The 15,878-nt window shown below is 42.9% G+C and overlaps 1 protein-coding gene across 4 annotated transcripts in view; it reads left to right on the top strand.

The window, feature by feature from the left end:
- The first annotated feature begins 521 nt into the window (after positions 1 to 521).
- CHRM3 (cholinergic receptor muscarinic 3) overlaps positions 522 to 15,878 on the top strand; it is a 546,556-nt gene continuing 531,199 nt past the window's right edge. For 3 of the 4 annotated variants that reach the window (XR_006345338.1, XM_043925589.1, XM_043925588.1), the window contains exon 1: positions 522 to 641. The gene's annotated coding sequence lies outside the window, so the exon portion shown is untranslated. Of the gene's footprint in view, positions 642 to 1,489; positions 1,569 to 15,878 lie in introns of those variants that run through there. The other variant, XM_043925590.1, reaches the window with a different exon arrangement.

Below are 15,878 nucleotides of genomic sequence, written 5' to 3'. Positions count from 1 at the left end.
GGAGGTGGGCCGGGCTCGGGGAGGAAGCGGAGGAGGAGCGGCCAGCAGTAGCCACGACCGCCACCACCAGGCAGAGGAAGAGTTAGTGAGGAGGGAAAACCTCCCACTTGAAGCGCCTGGCGGCTGCTTGTGGAAAAGAAGACTAGGAGATAAAGGAGGGGGCGGGAAGAAGAAGGAGGCTGCGGGGAAAGAAGTGAAGGGGGAGATAGAGGGAGAGAGGACGTGAATTGAACGGGCTAGAGCGCGCAGGGAGCCCCCGGCGCCCGGCGGTCGTGCGGCGCCGGGAGCGCCGCCGCTTGGGCAGGTGCCGCGGCCGCTGGCCCGGAGGCGGCATGTGACGCGCGGCCGCAGCTGCCCGCGGGCAGAGCGCTCTCGGACCCGGGAGCGCACACCGCGGGGCAAGTCGGTGCCATCTCGAATCCCCACGCTCCTCGTCAGGTCGCCGGGGCGGCGGGGGCGCTTCTGGAAAGGCGAGTGATGAACTGAAGGGCGGCTCCGGGCTTGGGCGCGCAGTCCTAGGACACTCTTCGTCCTGCACGCTGAGCGGGAGGCGAGCAGCGCACGGTGGACCGGGCGCCTCCCGCGCACCGGGGGACCGCGGACGACCGGCGCGGGACGGCCACCTGGAGAGCAGCGGCCAGGTAAGGACGGCCTCCGCCAGCCCGGCGCTGGGCAAAGCGGCTGGCGGCAGCGGCTGGCCTGGTTTCATGCCTTATCGCGTTGCAAAACAAGGAAAAAGTTTTCTGCGCGGATAGGAAATGTCCTTTCTTTGGGGAGTTTAAAGAGGGTACTGGGGCGGGAGGAGACAGTTAGCCTGTCGATTTGGGGGTGAGGGCTTGGACCTGGAGAGCGCGGAATGTGGTGCGGAGTTGGAGTTCTAGGACCGACGGTGGGGAACGCCGGGGTGACACCACGTGCGGGGAGAGCGACTGGAATAATAGGAGTGGTGGCCGGGGAAGAACCTGGGATGTCCGCCCCCACCCCGGCTCTCCTTCGCTTGGATTGTCTGTCCCCCGAATGCGGAATCCGAGGCACGGTGTGTCCGAAAAGAGGAGCTTCTTGGCTTCGGTATGTCTGTGTGTGTCTCTCTGTTTGATTTCCTAACGCTTTAAGAAGGCTAAAGCAGACACCTGCCACCCTCGCAGTGGAGCCGCTAGTTGAGATTGCGTTTCGCTGGGGGCGAAGAGGCAGATGTGGCACTTAGTTTAACACCTGGGCGAAGGGGCAGAGCCCGGGTGCGAGTCTTTACAGATCCAGGGAGAGCCTGCGCTCGCGGAGCGCGGGCCGCTGAATTGCACCGGATCTACTCTCTGGAACCCTCCCCCAGGGCAGCCTCCTTACAGCTGGGTTAATTTCTGTGTGATTTTTAAGCGGTGGGGGCTGGAGGAGGGTTGATTTTAAGCAGCAGAATTCACTTGTCTACTTCGCGCTTGTGCGTGTTGGAATTGTGATCCTATTCGGCGTGTGTGCGACTCTTCTGGCACGCGGATTCGAAGTGGGAGAGGAAGCAGAGGTCTGGGAATTGCGTCCATATGGACAGATTTCAAAACGCAAACATTCGTTTGTCTGTAAGTGCTATTTGAACCTGTCCGATGGCTGTAAGGATATGCTTTCCTCCCGGTGTCCGTGTTTGCAGTGTAAAACGATGGCTCTCCTTAGGAGGTAGATGTATTTATCTAATCGTTTATGTTAAGGACACCGGTTATTTCACTGTCTGCTTTGCACAGACCTTTCATTTCTCTCTCGGCCTCAGAATGCCAGCAAGCCAGCAATCCTCCATGTGGGGTCTTCCGGGGTCACGATTTGAAAAATAATCTGTGTGAAAAGTATATCTAGTTATGTAGTCCCAGATGATTTTATGTGGTGAGCTCATTATATTGCATGAAGCATCCATCACTATTTTCTATGTTTAAAACAATGCCCCTGTATTTACTTATGAGGCCATGTATAAAGACATACACTCAGAAGGAGGAGAGCTGACCCTGGAACAAATGCATGAACATAAGACAGGTTTGTGGTAGCAGCTTATTAATTAAAACAAAAGAAAACCCAGAGGTCTTTTTGTTCCAAATGTGGTGGGATAGACATGGCGATGGGTGCACCCTCTTGTTATGGGAGCTGGTATTGCGGAGTATACATAGAACATGCCTGCCTCTCCAGCCTGCATTCAGCATGCCACGGCAATGTGGTCTTGATCATATATTCCTAGCACTGAATAGCCTATCTTTTTATTTTGTTTACAATGGTTTGTCGCAATTAGCTTAATATGTAATTAGCTGTTGAGCTAGAAAGCACAATAATTCTGAAAGGTGTTTCCATATGGAAATATAACTTGAGCTTAAATTACTAATTTAAAATTAATTAATTGCAGGTCTGATTTAGACTTTTTCTGTAGGCTTGGGAGGATGCTATAAGATTGAATTTAATCTGAAAATAGTAGTATTGAAGTACTTATTTTTAGATAGAAACCAATATTTATTTCAGGATACTTGACATTTTAAAAAGAATATTGGAGAAAAAGATTTTGAGAAGGATTTTTGATAATGTGTACTTTCACATGGAAAATTATGAGAAAAGTGTAACTTGGGAAAAAGGAAAGCATGTTTATGGAATTGGTTAAGATTTAAAGACTGATTGAGAGTGTTACAATAATGAGTAGTTCTGCATTAAACCTACATTTAAACTTATTTAGGAAACTTTTTAAGTTTAGAGAAATGAGTGCATGTATATTATTTTATTTTTCTTCTTGGGACAAAAGGTAAATGTATAACTTCAAAATTTTTATTTCTGAAGAGTTATTTAGGCATACTTAAAAGTTCTTTAGGGTGTACTCTTTCATTTATCTTCCTTATAAAGACAACTAATTTATTTCCTTAAAAAAAGAAATTTTGTTCGTTATTTTAAGCTACAGTGTGTGAAAACATGAACTTCTTTGCATGATATTTTAGCTTTCAATCGCAGACAACCTGTTGAACATGAGCCCGGAAAAAAAAAATACAAGAACTAGAACTTCTTGAATCCATACCAGGAAACTGATTAAACAGAAAATTAAACCAACTGATTAAAAGCCAAGTTGCCTTATGTATTTGGACTTAAGAAAGTAATAGTTTTGTTCAAGTTTTACCTAGTATTTCCTCTATTATTCCCCAAGCCAACATAGTGTTCTTGCCTAACAAAGTTGTTAACATTGGCAAAATTAGTTGCTTACCCATAAATGGCCTGGATGTTGTCAGTGTAACTATTAAGAAACTGGGTCTTGTTTGCAGTGCAGGGAAGTTTATGCTGAGAACAGCTGTGGTGTGGTGGCCCTTCAGATAGGAGATGAATGAACTGTGACTCTCACAAAGCATAAACCTCTGATCAGGATGCAGAGTGATGCGCCTGTCCTTCACTTATGAGACCTAATTTGATATCATAATGTATTGTGACTAATAGCATTATCCTCCCATTGTGGTTCTGAAGTATCAGTGAGTTACTGGAAATATTTTACACAATAAGTTGGTGAATTTAAAACATCTGTCTTACAGAAGAATATCAAAAAGGCAAATGTGGCTTCAATAAAAAAATAATCAAATCCCTCCACAACTTTAAAAAATTAATCAGGACAATCAAACGTGTCTCACGCTTAGTCCTCAAATGCAGTGCTTTTCAGGTGTGATGGCCGTGAAATGTTCCACAGATTTTTCGTCTGTCAGTCTCATTTAGCCCAGTGGAATCCCTATCCTGGTTATTAGTCTTAACAGCACTTTGGGTTACAATTTCACCCTGAATGGAAAGTTTTAACTTTAGAGGGAAAATGTGAAGAGATCATTGAAGGAATTTTACAGGAGGCAAAGCTTGTCAAACTAGAAATTAATTTCAGTTTCTTGAATCGGACGGTCTGTATCTTCTCCGTTAAGGAAGTGTTCCTTGTTCCTGTCAAAATCAAAGTAGCCTCTTTGAATCCTATATCAGTCATCACTTCTTCCTCCATGGGCCCTTCACAGAAAGGTTGTGCAGGTGCAAAGGGGACTCTTTTCCGTTGTCAACTCAGCATCTGGAGGGCCCTGAAAGTTAAATATCCTGGGCAGTACAGATCTGCATTTGCACTGTCCTCAAAGAAAGAAAGAAAGACAGTTTTGTTGCTGGGAAGCTTTTGCAAATGTTGGATCACAGTGGGCCTTACAGGAAAAGCGTGTTCCTTTTCCAGAGCATGTCTTTCCCAGTGCACAGGTGGAGATGATCAGGTGATAGTTGTGGAGTGGCTTTGTGGTTGAAAGATATGATGCCTGTTCACGTGCTTTTTGATCAGTCTCTAAAGCACTATGAAATGCAGTGCGTGTCCTGAATGCATACCTTCCTTAATATTCCTTGGCCTGGAGCCCAGAGAGCCAGTGTGTAGGTGTCCCCCTGGCTCAGTAGTTGGCTGCTGTGTGTTCCTTTTTGTCCAGAAGTTTGGGTGGCTTGCAGGCTCCCGCCTTCAGGCTGGCTGTTTTTATTCTCCCACCTGTTGGAGCTTCCTGCTCACAGGCTCCTGAAGGCCAAGTTCTCTGGCTGGCGTGCACCTTCTCAGACTTCCTCTGCAGCTTGCCACATGGACACAGGACGCAGGATCTAGTGGTGATGATAGCAAGCCGCAGGAGGAATATTTGAGCCACTGCCGTCTTCTTACCAGTTGTGCCAGCTCATCCTGAAGCCAGCCAGAAGGAACATTTTGAGGAGAAACAATGGTGGAAGAAACCTGTGGTAGCTGGCAGACACACTGTGGGCTCTGAGCTCTTGTCTTCCCCAGCCCTGCTCTGCTGAGACTTGGGGTCTGGCCTTCCAGATTCATTAACCAGTACAGCCCACAGAAGAGGGAAGTCTGAGATGGGTTTACCTACCGTGACCCTAGTGAACTCTACTGATTCCCATGCCTAGCTAGCTTCAGTTTTGTGCATCTCTTGTTGTATTTGCCATGTCACAGGACTGGACTTCTCCCTTGTATTCGGTTTGCCTTTGTAGGACTGAAGTCATCTTGGAAAGATTAGCATGACCTTGACAATTAGTCTCCCTCTTTCCAAGAACTTCTGCCCAGAAGCAGCAGCCCAGTCCTTCTCCCGCCAGTCTCTGCTGCAGCCCTAAAGTGGACAGAGCCTGGGCCCGAGGCACGGCCACCCTTGTGACTGTGTATCATTTCTGCCTGGAGACTTGTGTGCCAAGTTCCACTTGACAGATCTCCTTGTGTCTCATTGTTGGCAGGATCAAATCTCTGTTCTCCATACTCCTCCTGGCCTCTGTAATTTGAGTTGTTGACTCTCATTACCGAATTAATCCTTCATTAGGTCATTTGTTCTAGCCTAGCCCGGGCTTACTTCCTGTCCCCAGTGTTCCCTTGAAATCCGGCACACCAGCTGAGGCATGACATATCCTACCTTCAGTCACCTCTATTGCAGGAAGTGGAGTTTGTCTAGACATCCTGGGTTGAGCAGGATATCCTCCAGTAACTACTGTTCAGATCAAATTCAGGTGAGGCTAAACCAGAGTAAAATATTACCAGCCGGTTTCAGAGAGGAGGGGGCTGCCCGGTGTCTCTTGCAAAGACTGTGCATTTATGGTTATGAGGTGCTTTCTTGTTCTCCTAAGGAAGCCGCCTAATTGATCATAGGTAAATATGGCCTTGGCATTAGATTCACTCAAAAATATCCTGTCAGTAAGCTCTGGGAAAAGGGATCTGCTGACAGCCTTTGTCAGTATTTTTGTATGTATTACTGTGGAGCAGATTATCTCATTAGAATGGCTCTGGGACCCAGTCTGGAGAGAAACCTAGTTCTTGCTTATATAGGTACCACTTCTTGCCCACTGCCATTTGAAGTTTCATCCAGCCACCTCTCACCTTCAGTGTACCCCAATCTAGTGGTATTGTGTAAACTCCAAGAATCCATATAAATTTCAAGTGTCACTAGATTCTGTGTATCTATATATCTATCTTTATCTCTGTATTTCTAAATATCTCTCTATTTCTGCATCTCTGTATCTATATACAGTCATTTTAGAGGATTACTGAGCCCAGTAGTTTTTGGTGATTTTCAACTTTTTTTGAGCTCAGCTGTCATGCACAGATGACAGTCTAAAAGCACAACTGTCATGCAGAGATCCCTCAAATCAATTGCACCAGAAAGAAATTCTCATGCATGCTTGCATGCTTAGTCACTCAGTCATATCCGACTCTTTGCCACCCTATCCACTGTAGCCCACCAGGCTTCTCTGTCCATGGAATTCTCCAGGCAAGAACACTGGAGTGGGTTGCCATTTCCTCCTCCAGGGAATCTTCCCAACCCAGGGATTGAACTCATGTCTCCTGAGTCTTCTTCATTGGCAGGCAGGTTCTTTACCTCTGAAGCCACTGGGGAAGTCCTTCTTATACATGATATGGAAGCAAAGAGTCTTCTGTGTTCCTTGCCTGTGATTTCTCGCATGCATGATGATACACGCCACGTGTCTTACCTGGTGGGAAGGGAGCCCTGCAGGGAAACTGGCATTACCACAAGGTTCCTTTACCTGGGGTCCTCCCATCTTCCCTCTTAACCCCTAAACCCTTCTCCTCACACAGGAAGCAACCAGCCCTTTTCAGCTTTCTTTGGGTATGGCTATTATTCTGCTTTCCCTGGGATAAATTATTTTCAATCCCTCAATTCATTTAATAATATAAGAAACTAAAAACTTATCTGAGCAACTGGAGGTCACATATCTTTGCTCTGAGTTCTGGTTTTCTCAGTATTTTTAAATATTAAAGTTGACAGTCAAGGGTAACCCAAGTAGTAGTTATGATTCTCTCTGAGAAAGTTAAGTTTATGAGAGTTGTTTAACAAGTACATTTCAATAGTTACTTGCTTGAATAGAATGCGTCTGTCTGTCTGTCCGTCTCTATCAGTCATCTGTCTACCTATCTAGCTACCATCTTTTTTTTTCATTTACACACAGGGGTGCATGTTCCTGTGGTAAGTTCCCTGTCAGTGTTCTCTAACATAGCGGGTATGGTGGACATTGTTTTTCTGGAAGCTCAGGAGGGTAAGTCAGGGGCTCTGCCTTCCGGGAGCACGTGATCACTATGAGGCGAGAGCAGCTCAAGAAATCTCAGAGCTGGAAGGTGATGTTCGACATTGTATTCATTCCCTAGGGCTTTAAACAACAAAAATGTACTGTCTCGTAATTCTAGAGACCAGGAGTCTGAAATCAAGGTTTTGGCAAACTCACACTCCCTCTGACGTCCCCAGGGGAGAACCTGTACTTGCTTCCTGCAGCTTCGGGTATCTGTCCACATCCCCTGACTTGTGACTGCCTTTAGTCTCTGCCCTGGAGTCAGATTGTCTCCTCTCTTCCAGTCTATGTGTCTCCTCCTCTGTGTGTCCCTCTTATAAGGATACGTGTGATTGCATTCAGGGCTCACTCAGAAACTCCAAGACAAGCTCCTCCTTTCAAAAGCCTTAGCTTTACCACACCTTTACCATATTAGGCCATATTCACAGATTTGGGGGATTAGGATGTGGGCAGACATATCTTTTGGGAGACTGTCATTTGGCTCACAACAGAAGTCATCAGTGAAGAGCATTCTACTTTATGACTCCCCACTGGTGATCATCCAACTGTGTAGTTTGTACAGTTTGAGAAATTAACACTTGTAATGCACTTCATTCCATTTTCGGAGAGCAGGGAGAGGCAGAACCTCCTTTTAACTGAGCCAGAAATCCAATTCCTCCTCACTGTGCTTGTTGGCCTTCCTAATCATTCTGAGAGTTATGATGAGAATACCTCTGATCTTTCTTCCATAAGAAAATCTTTAAAGTTCAGTGGCTTAAAGTTAAGTCAACCTAGTTCTTTGTACCCCTTCTAAATTTTCATGTTCATCCCTAACCTTTTCATTTATACTCGATGAGTAGCATCCACATGTCTTTAATTTTTACCAACTTCTGATTCTTTTTGTTCTGTGACTTCTATCTTCACCAGATTCACAGAAATCACTTGGCCAAAAATGACCTGTCCCCTGTTAGTCACAAAACAAGAGGCCCCTTTTTGGGCATCTGCTTTAATCTCTTAGCAACACCTTCAACCTCCCTTAATTTTCAAAGCGTTGCACTTCCCTGATTCTCTTCCCCTCTGGTTCCTCTTTATCCTCCAAGTCTTCCTGCCTTGACTCCTGAGCAGCATGAGGTTCTCAAAGACTTTCTCCTCGGTTGGCTGGCCTGCCAACCCTTTCCTGCTCCCCTTTCCTTTTGTGACTCCATTTATTGTCAAGATTTCCAGTACTCTTCAGTGTGGATCATCCATATCATCTCCAAGCCCAGTGTGGCTCCTGGAAGGGGCATTTCCATGAGCCTGTTGGACAGTGACCTTCATGTCTTCCCTCCTCACCACACTCCTTTGAGGTTTCCCCTTTCTGTGCATAGCATCAGCATCCCTTGGCTCCAGATTTTCTGAGTAATCTTGATTTACTCTCTTCCTTCACTTATATACCAAATTGTAATATTTCAACCAAATAATAGCTGAGCCTCTTGGCTTCTTTCCTTTCCTACTACCTACCTACTTAATTCATGGCTTTTCCAACTTTTATGTGCAATCAGATCACGTGGAAATCTTGTGAAAAGGCAGACTCTGGTTCAGGAAGTCTGGCGTGAGGGCCAAGAGTCTGCTTTTCTAACAACCCCAGGTAATGCAGGTGCAGTCAGACCTTTATAACTTTCTGTTAGAGTCTCTGGGTTTTCCAGGTGATTTTATTGACTATAACAGTCTTCAAATACACTTTAGAGATTACTTTCATTGAAGACCAAATCTGATCATTTTTTTCTCCTATCCTCAGAAAGCTTCCCTGATATCCTTTATGCTGTCTATTGAATAGCAATGAAATCAGCATCCAGCTAGCATTCCATATGGTCCACAGTTTGGATTTACATTAAATTCAGTCTCAAGTCTCAAGGTTACCTTGACTTTACCCACACTACTTGCTGTTGTGAATACCCTCTGCCATTTTCATGACTTTCTTATGTTCTCATGCTACTTGGAATGCCCTTTCTTCCACATCCTCATGGGTCCATATTTTAGCAGTTTGTCAAGGACAAACTGCTAGAAGTGACACTTTTCACTATGAATTCATCTTTTAGTACTTTATCAGATTCTCAGTGTTACCACTGATCACATTCACTTATTTGTGTGTGATAGCTTACAGTGTGTTGGATTTGTGATTTCCCAAGAAGAGTTAGCTTTGGAACCAGAGATCAGACTTGATCACTCAAGAGCTTTTGTGTAGCAGAGTTTTATTAAAGTGAAATAGGGACAGAGAAAGCTTCTGACACAGACTTCAGAAGAGGGATGGAGAGTGACCCTCACTAGTCTTTAGCAAGGGAATTATATACTTTTTAAATTAGTTATTACAATGAATCAAAAGAATGTCTCAAGTTTGTAAAGATATTACTAGACCCACTCCCATAATATACATTCTAAAATAACAGGATTAGTCAGGAGGTTTTCAAGGAGAAACTGTCCTCAAGCAGGATACATTGTTGTTATATAATCCTTAGTACAGAGTTAGAACTGAGTTGTTTGTTGTGTAATAATCAGTTCAGGCCTTAAAGAAAAAAGTTTTATGTGACTAAGACTAAGGAATATAGAGGGGGGGGGGGGGGGAGGGGAAAGGCATTTGTCCTTTTCTCCTCCTTGAGAATTCCAGACCCCTATCTCCTCCTGAAGAACCCCAGACCCCTCTCCCCTCCTTGGGGACCCCGGACTTCTCATCAACCTGCCTAGAAATTGACTCTCATGTGTGTGTATAAGTTGTTTCAAAGACTAGAGTGTGAAGTGCTTGAATGATGCCATGTTTCATTTGTCTCTGATTATCCTAAAGTACTTATTACAGAGTAACCCTCATAAATGCTCAATGTATGTATCAATATGCAAAATATCATTGTTTTGCTGTTTTTCTTATTATAAAAGTAACACGGGTTACACCAAATTCCAACATTAAAGAAACATATTATGTGAAAACTAAAAGTTCATCATGATCCAGTGCCCCCAAAGTAACATTTGATGCATTCAGTTCAGTGAGTTCAGTCACTGAGTCTTGTCCTATTCTTTGTGACCCCATGGACTGCAGCACACCAGGCTTCCCTGTCCATCACCAACTCCCAGAGTTTACTCAAACTCATGTCCATTGAGTTAGTGATGCCGTCCAACCATCTCATCCTCTGTCATCCCCTTTTCCTCCCGCCTTTAATCTTTCCCAGCATCAGGGTATTTTCCAATAAGTCAGTTCTTCACATCAGGTGGCCAAAGTATTGGAGCTTCAGCTTCAGCATCAGTCCTTCCAGTGAATATTCGGAACTGATTTCCTTTAGGATTGACTGGTTTGATCTTCTTGCTATCCAAGGGACTCTCAGCATAATCCTCTTATATTTTTCTGTACACATCGTAACATTTACTTTATGCAAAACTCGGATAATGATACACTTTTGTGAGCTGACTTTCAATATAAATCTACCTTCTTAATTTTTAATCTGCAATGTGTTCTAAAAGATTCATTGATTTCATTGCATAAAAATCCATCCACTTAAAGTGGCCCAGCAATATAGAAAAATGTTTGCTTTGAATTTCTGATTAGTTAAGCATGTCTGTATTCAGCACTTTCTCTGCCCCTAGAATTGTAGTAGACACTTTGGATTTGTAAGAGTAACAGAAATACTGCCCCAGAAGACACAAGTGATGCCTGTGCCTTCAGGCTAATGTCAGACAGTGGACTGGTGGAGGCGTTTGTGGTGGTGGTTTAGTCGCTAAGTTGTGTCCAACTCTTGGGACCCCATGGACTGTAGCCCACCAGGCTCCTCTGTCAATGGGATTTCCAAGGCAAGAGTACTAGAGTGGGTTGCCATTTCCTTCTCCAGGGGCTCTTCTTGATCTGGGGATGGAACCCCCACCTCTTGCATTGGTAAGCGGGATGTTTATTGCTGAGCCACCAGGAAAGCCCAGTGGAGGTATAGGGGTCACTCATTTTTGATGCTAGATTAAAATCCTCATGTTTGAAGACATGCATTCTCAGATTTTATATTGAATTTTAAGCTTTTATATTGAATTTTAAGCTTTTGCATTGTTTAGATACATAAAGAACAGGTGTCTAATTTTGAATTCTGAAGACATTTTTATTGGTCTAATGCACACGTGTGTATGTGTCTTTGTTTTTGTTTCATAAGTGAATGTAAGTTTGGAATGAAAAACATAGAAAACCGTTAAAGATTTAACAAAATCTTGTATATTTAATAAAACCACCATCTAGGGAGAATTAGACTGAACACCAACAGGGAGAATTATGGAGAAAAAGTATATGGTCTATGTCTTAGAATGCCAATAAGTAAAGACACAGTGTAACACATCTATTGAAAAAGAAATTTCTTTAGAAGTTTTAATTGATATTCCCCTAAGAATTTTGGAGAGAGAAATCTTAATAATGATGAATGTTATTGCTACCCTATTTGTCACTTAAAAAAGTCAGTTTGTGGTAGAATTCTGGAAGGTGATTTCCCTGAATAGTGGGAAGGCAGGTGTATGTTCAGGAAATCTAGAGTTGTCAACAGAGCTGGTTGTGTTTTATGAAGACATACTTGAAAGCCAAGTGCCAGACAGCAAGGGGAGAAAACTCTGAACCTGTGTGAGATTCCTGCAGTCTGAATCAGTGACATTACATAAAGAAGATTTCTACACCTTATCAAGTGATTTACCCAAGGCCACAAAATTAATACGCTTGGATCTTTTGACTCTGTGTCTGGTTTTCTCTGTCCTTTCATGTTAAGTCTCTTCCCAGGAATCAACTCACCTCTTCTCACTTGACAGCCCCTCTCCATGATTTCAGCTGTACTTAGATCTTCAAGTGTCAGTAGATGAATTCTGCAGAACAAAACTCTTCCCTTGGGTGCTAGGTTTCCATGCCGGCATCCTGCTGGACATTTCCATAAAGAATATCAATCAGGTACCTGTAATGTTCCATTTGGACTTTGGAATCATCATTTTTTCTCCAAAATAGACCATTCCTCCTGTTTTTCCTAACTTAATCCATTGCATCACAGTCATCCTAGCGTGGACTTCCTAGTGGCTCAGTGGGGAAAAAAAAAAATCTACCTGCCAATGCAGGAGACTCAGGAGATATGCCTTCGGTCCCTGGGTCAGAAAGATTCCCTGGAAGAGGAAGTATCAACCCACTCCAGTATTCTTGCCTGGGAAAATCCCACGGACAGAGGAGCCTGCTAGGCTACAGTCCATGGGGTCCCAAAGAGTTGGATGCGACTGAGCATGCACGCATCCTAGGAGCTCAAACTTGAACAATTTTGATTCTTTATTTCCTTTTACACTCCCTAAATCTTAATGGATTATTCCTAAACTGTCTCATCAGGTCCTTCCTTCCTGCACCCACTTGCACTTCTTTGATATCGCTCTCTCCCACCACCCCCTTGCCCTGTCCCAGTGGCCTCTGACTTGTCTTTTTACTTTGTCTGCTTTTATCTATTCTACAGGGAGATCAAAGTCATTTATAGTTGGACTCTCTGTAACTTTCTATCCTGTCTTCCTTCCACCCTCTGCTGTGACTCTGTAGCCACACCAGCCTGCTTGAGGATCCTGGAATATGCCCGTTTTCCTGCCTCTAGGTTTCCATGGAGACCTTCCATCCTTCTTAAAATGCCCTAGTCTAGGTTTGGCTGTAGTGGTCCTGTAGATATGAGGAGGCCTGCCTGCCTCCTCCAAGACAGTTCATCTTTTCATTCCCTCTGCACCTTGAGTGTATTATTTTCCTGTATATTATAACATTTGCCATACTTGTTTGTACTAGAGTAAATTATGCAAATATCAGAATTTTCCTTTAGATTTTGAGCTTCTCTTCAGGAGTCACCCATTATTTATTTCTCTGTCCCCCAGGACTTACACGTTGTAAAATGGGGATGAGCAGCTTACCAAATTGAGTGATGGTTTAGATCTCTGTCAGGGCAGAGATGTCTATGTTGTGTTTTATTCATGATATATTCCAAAGGCCTAAAACAGTGCTTGGCAATACTGTTCTTGTATGTGTTGTGAGTTCCTTCCTTTGGGTTGTGGGGGAAGAGAGAAATCTGAGGTTTAGAAGTTTTCAGTGTACTTTGATAATGACAGATTAGTTTACATGTTAATAAACAATAAGAAGGTCTTGATGAATATGCTACAGAATGTAATAGAATTATCCCAAGTCGGACTCAGAGTTTCACTTGCTTGAAGGGTTGTCTGCAAGGATACGATGGTTACACTGGTGACCCTAACATTTTGAGAGGCATGGTCCTTTCAGGTAACATTTAACAAATTAGGACTGTCTAGTTCTAGTTCACTGTCTAGTTCTAGTGGCCAGGACTTTTGAAGGAGTCATTTTTGGTTGATCGCTAGCTGCTATAGGTAGCCAGGTCTCCTGAGGGCTTTTTGTAATCACTGGAAAGATTTCCATCACAGGGACTTATGGTGATATTTCTACCATTGTGGTCCAGGATCATTTGACCAAAATCACCTGGTTTAGTTGTTAAACTGTAGTCTTGGGGATTGAAGCCAGATCAGCTGAATCAAAATGGAGGTAGGGTCTGTCCATCTGCATTTTAAATAAATAACCTTGAATGATACTTCTGCCTGCTAAATATTAAAATCTACTAATTGGAGAGAGAGAGTGACAGAATATTTTAATTGAAAGATTGAATGAGATAGAGAAACACTTTGTATTTTTTTAAAAAGTACATTAATAGCATGGATTGGCAAGGGGTACATTGTCTTAGGCTGTTCTCTGTTAAGATGAGCCATTCAATTTAGGATGTTTCTTAGACTTTGAGGAAGGGTGGAGTGTTCTTTTCCATTGGAATTTAAATACAATTGAGGAAGGACTAAGATCTCAGGTGTAGAATTAAGGTGAAAGTAAGGGCTTCCCAGATGGCACAGTGGTGGTGGAGAATCTGCCTGCCAATGCAGGAGACACAGGAGACCCTGGTTTGATCCCTGGGTCAGGAAGATCCCATGGAGCAAAAATGGCAACCCACTCCAGTATTCTTGCCTGGAGAATCCTATGGACAAAGGAGGCTGGCAGACTACAGTCCATGGGGGCCCAGAGACAGATGCAGCTGAGTGCACATTTCCATCAAATGTGCTCCTCTGTAGCTAAATTTATAGCTTTTTTTAAAAAAATATGGATAACAGTGTTTACAGGGTGGTATAAAAGCATAAATTATCTCAAATACATCTAGTCCTCAACAGTTTTTCTTTGTTTTTAGTGTTATATCATGAAGCTATATCAGAAGCTGACCCCATTTTTGCCTGTGTGTAGTGCTATATTTAGGAATTAACTTTCTGAGCAAGTACGTCACATATATCATTGATACAAACAATAGGATGTCAAGAAAGGGAGGACAAAATAGCCTATAACTGCTGCATATGTGCATAGTAGTTTAATTATTATGAATGTTCTTAGAAGTGGACATAGATTAGTTTTGTTAATCAATTAAAGGGAATTTTACAATAGACTTCCAAACATGGGTACATTTTAAAAAGCATATACAATAGCACTTAATACTTTTACATAAATTTAAGTTATATTAATTTTAGAGAGTTAAACAAAATTATCAGTCTCCCTATTCCTTAGAACTTTAGAAGTTCCTCTGCTAGGTGATCCAACAGTCTGGTCTATTTTCAGCTTTGAAAATAATCATTTACATTCAATTTGTGTGTATTAGGTTGGTGAAAAAATAATTTCAGTTTTGTATTGTTGAAATTTGCTCTTTGATATGGAATGCATTCTTAAATAAACGTGATTATGTTATAAAAAATTTACTAAGTTGCTGAATTGTTTCAGTTACTGATGTAGATGCTAGAGATAATTAGATGAATAGTCATTCTGCTTTCATGGAACTTATATCTTTGTGAATTCAGTTCAGTTCAGTCGCTCAGTCATGTCCGACTCTTTGCGACCCCATGAATCGCAGCACGCCAGGCCTCCCTGTCCGTCACAAACTCCCGGAGTTTACTCAAACTCATGCCCATCAAGTCGGTGATGCCATCCAGCCATCTCATCCTCTGTCGTCCCCTTCTCCTCCTGCCCCCAATCCCTCCCAGCATCAGGGTCTTTTCCAATAAGACAACTCTTCGCATGAGGTGGCCAAAGTACTGGAGTTTCAGCTTCAGCATCAGTCCTTGTGAAGCATCCGTAAAACATAGAGTAGTGTTCCTAGGGATTTCTAAACAAGCCTGTTCCTACTTAGTGTCGAGAAGAGAGGAGATGGGAGTATGAGAATAGTATAACCAGTTAGAAGTGTTATCTTCCTAGACTTGGCTTTCCCCTCATGGGGAAACACGGGACTTAGATTACATTTTTCTCAGCAAAATGTTGACACTTTCCTAGAAAAAGTAGAGTGCCAATACTCATTTTTGCCACTAGATGGCAGACATCTGCACTTGTGTGTCCAATGAGTGAGTCAAGTTTTGAAAAATTAAAATGAGGTTCAAAATGATTCATTTGATATGAAAAATAATTATAGTCTCACATGAATGAAAGGTAGTGGTGACTGTTATGCTACATGGATACAATACTTTATGACCATTTTTAAACTCCCTAGCATCTACTTTTCAGTGTGGCTACCCACACTGTTTCTTTTCAAATGCAGGACAACCCATTTTTTAAACCCTTTTTGAAAGTCACATATGTTACTGAAGTTATGATATAACAGACTTTTTAATATACTTTTACCAGTGTTCTTTTTGTACAAAAAAGTTAAAATAGTCTTTGAAACTGAGGCATAGATGAACACACTTGGTGGATCTAGGGGAGTATGTTACTTTTACAGATGTAACATGAGAAACCAGTGTTTCATTTTCTTGTGAGAGAA

Source organism: Cervus elaphus, chromosome 15, assembly GCF_910594005.1.
Source record: "Cervus elaphus chromosome 15, mCerEla1.1, whole genome shotgun sequence".
Lineage (NCBI taxonomy): Eukaryota > Metazoa > Chordata > Mammalia > Artiodactyla > Cervidae > Cervus > Cervus elaphus.
Note: the sequence above shows the minus strand (reverse complement) of the source record. Positions and strands in the feature narration are given on the sequence as shown.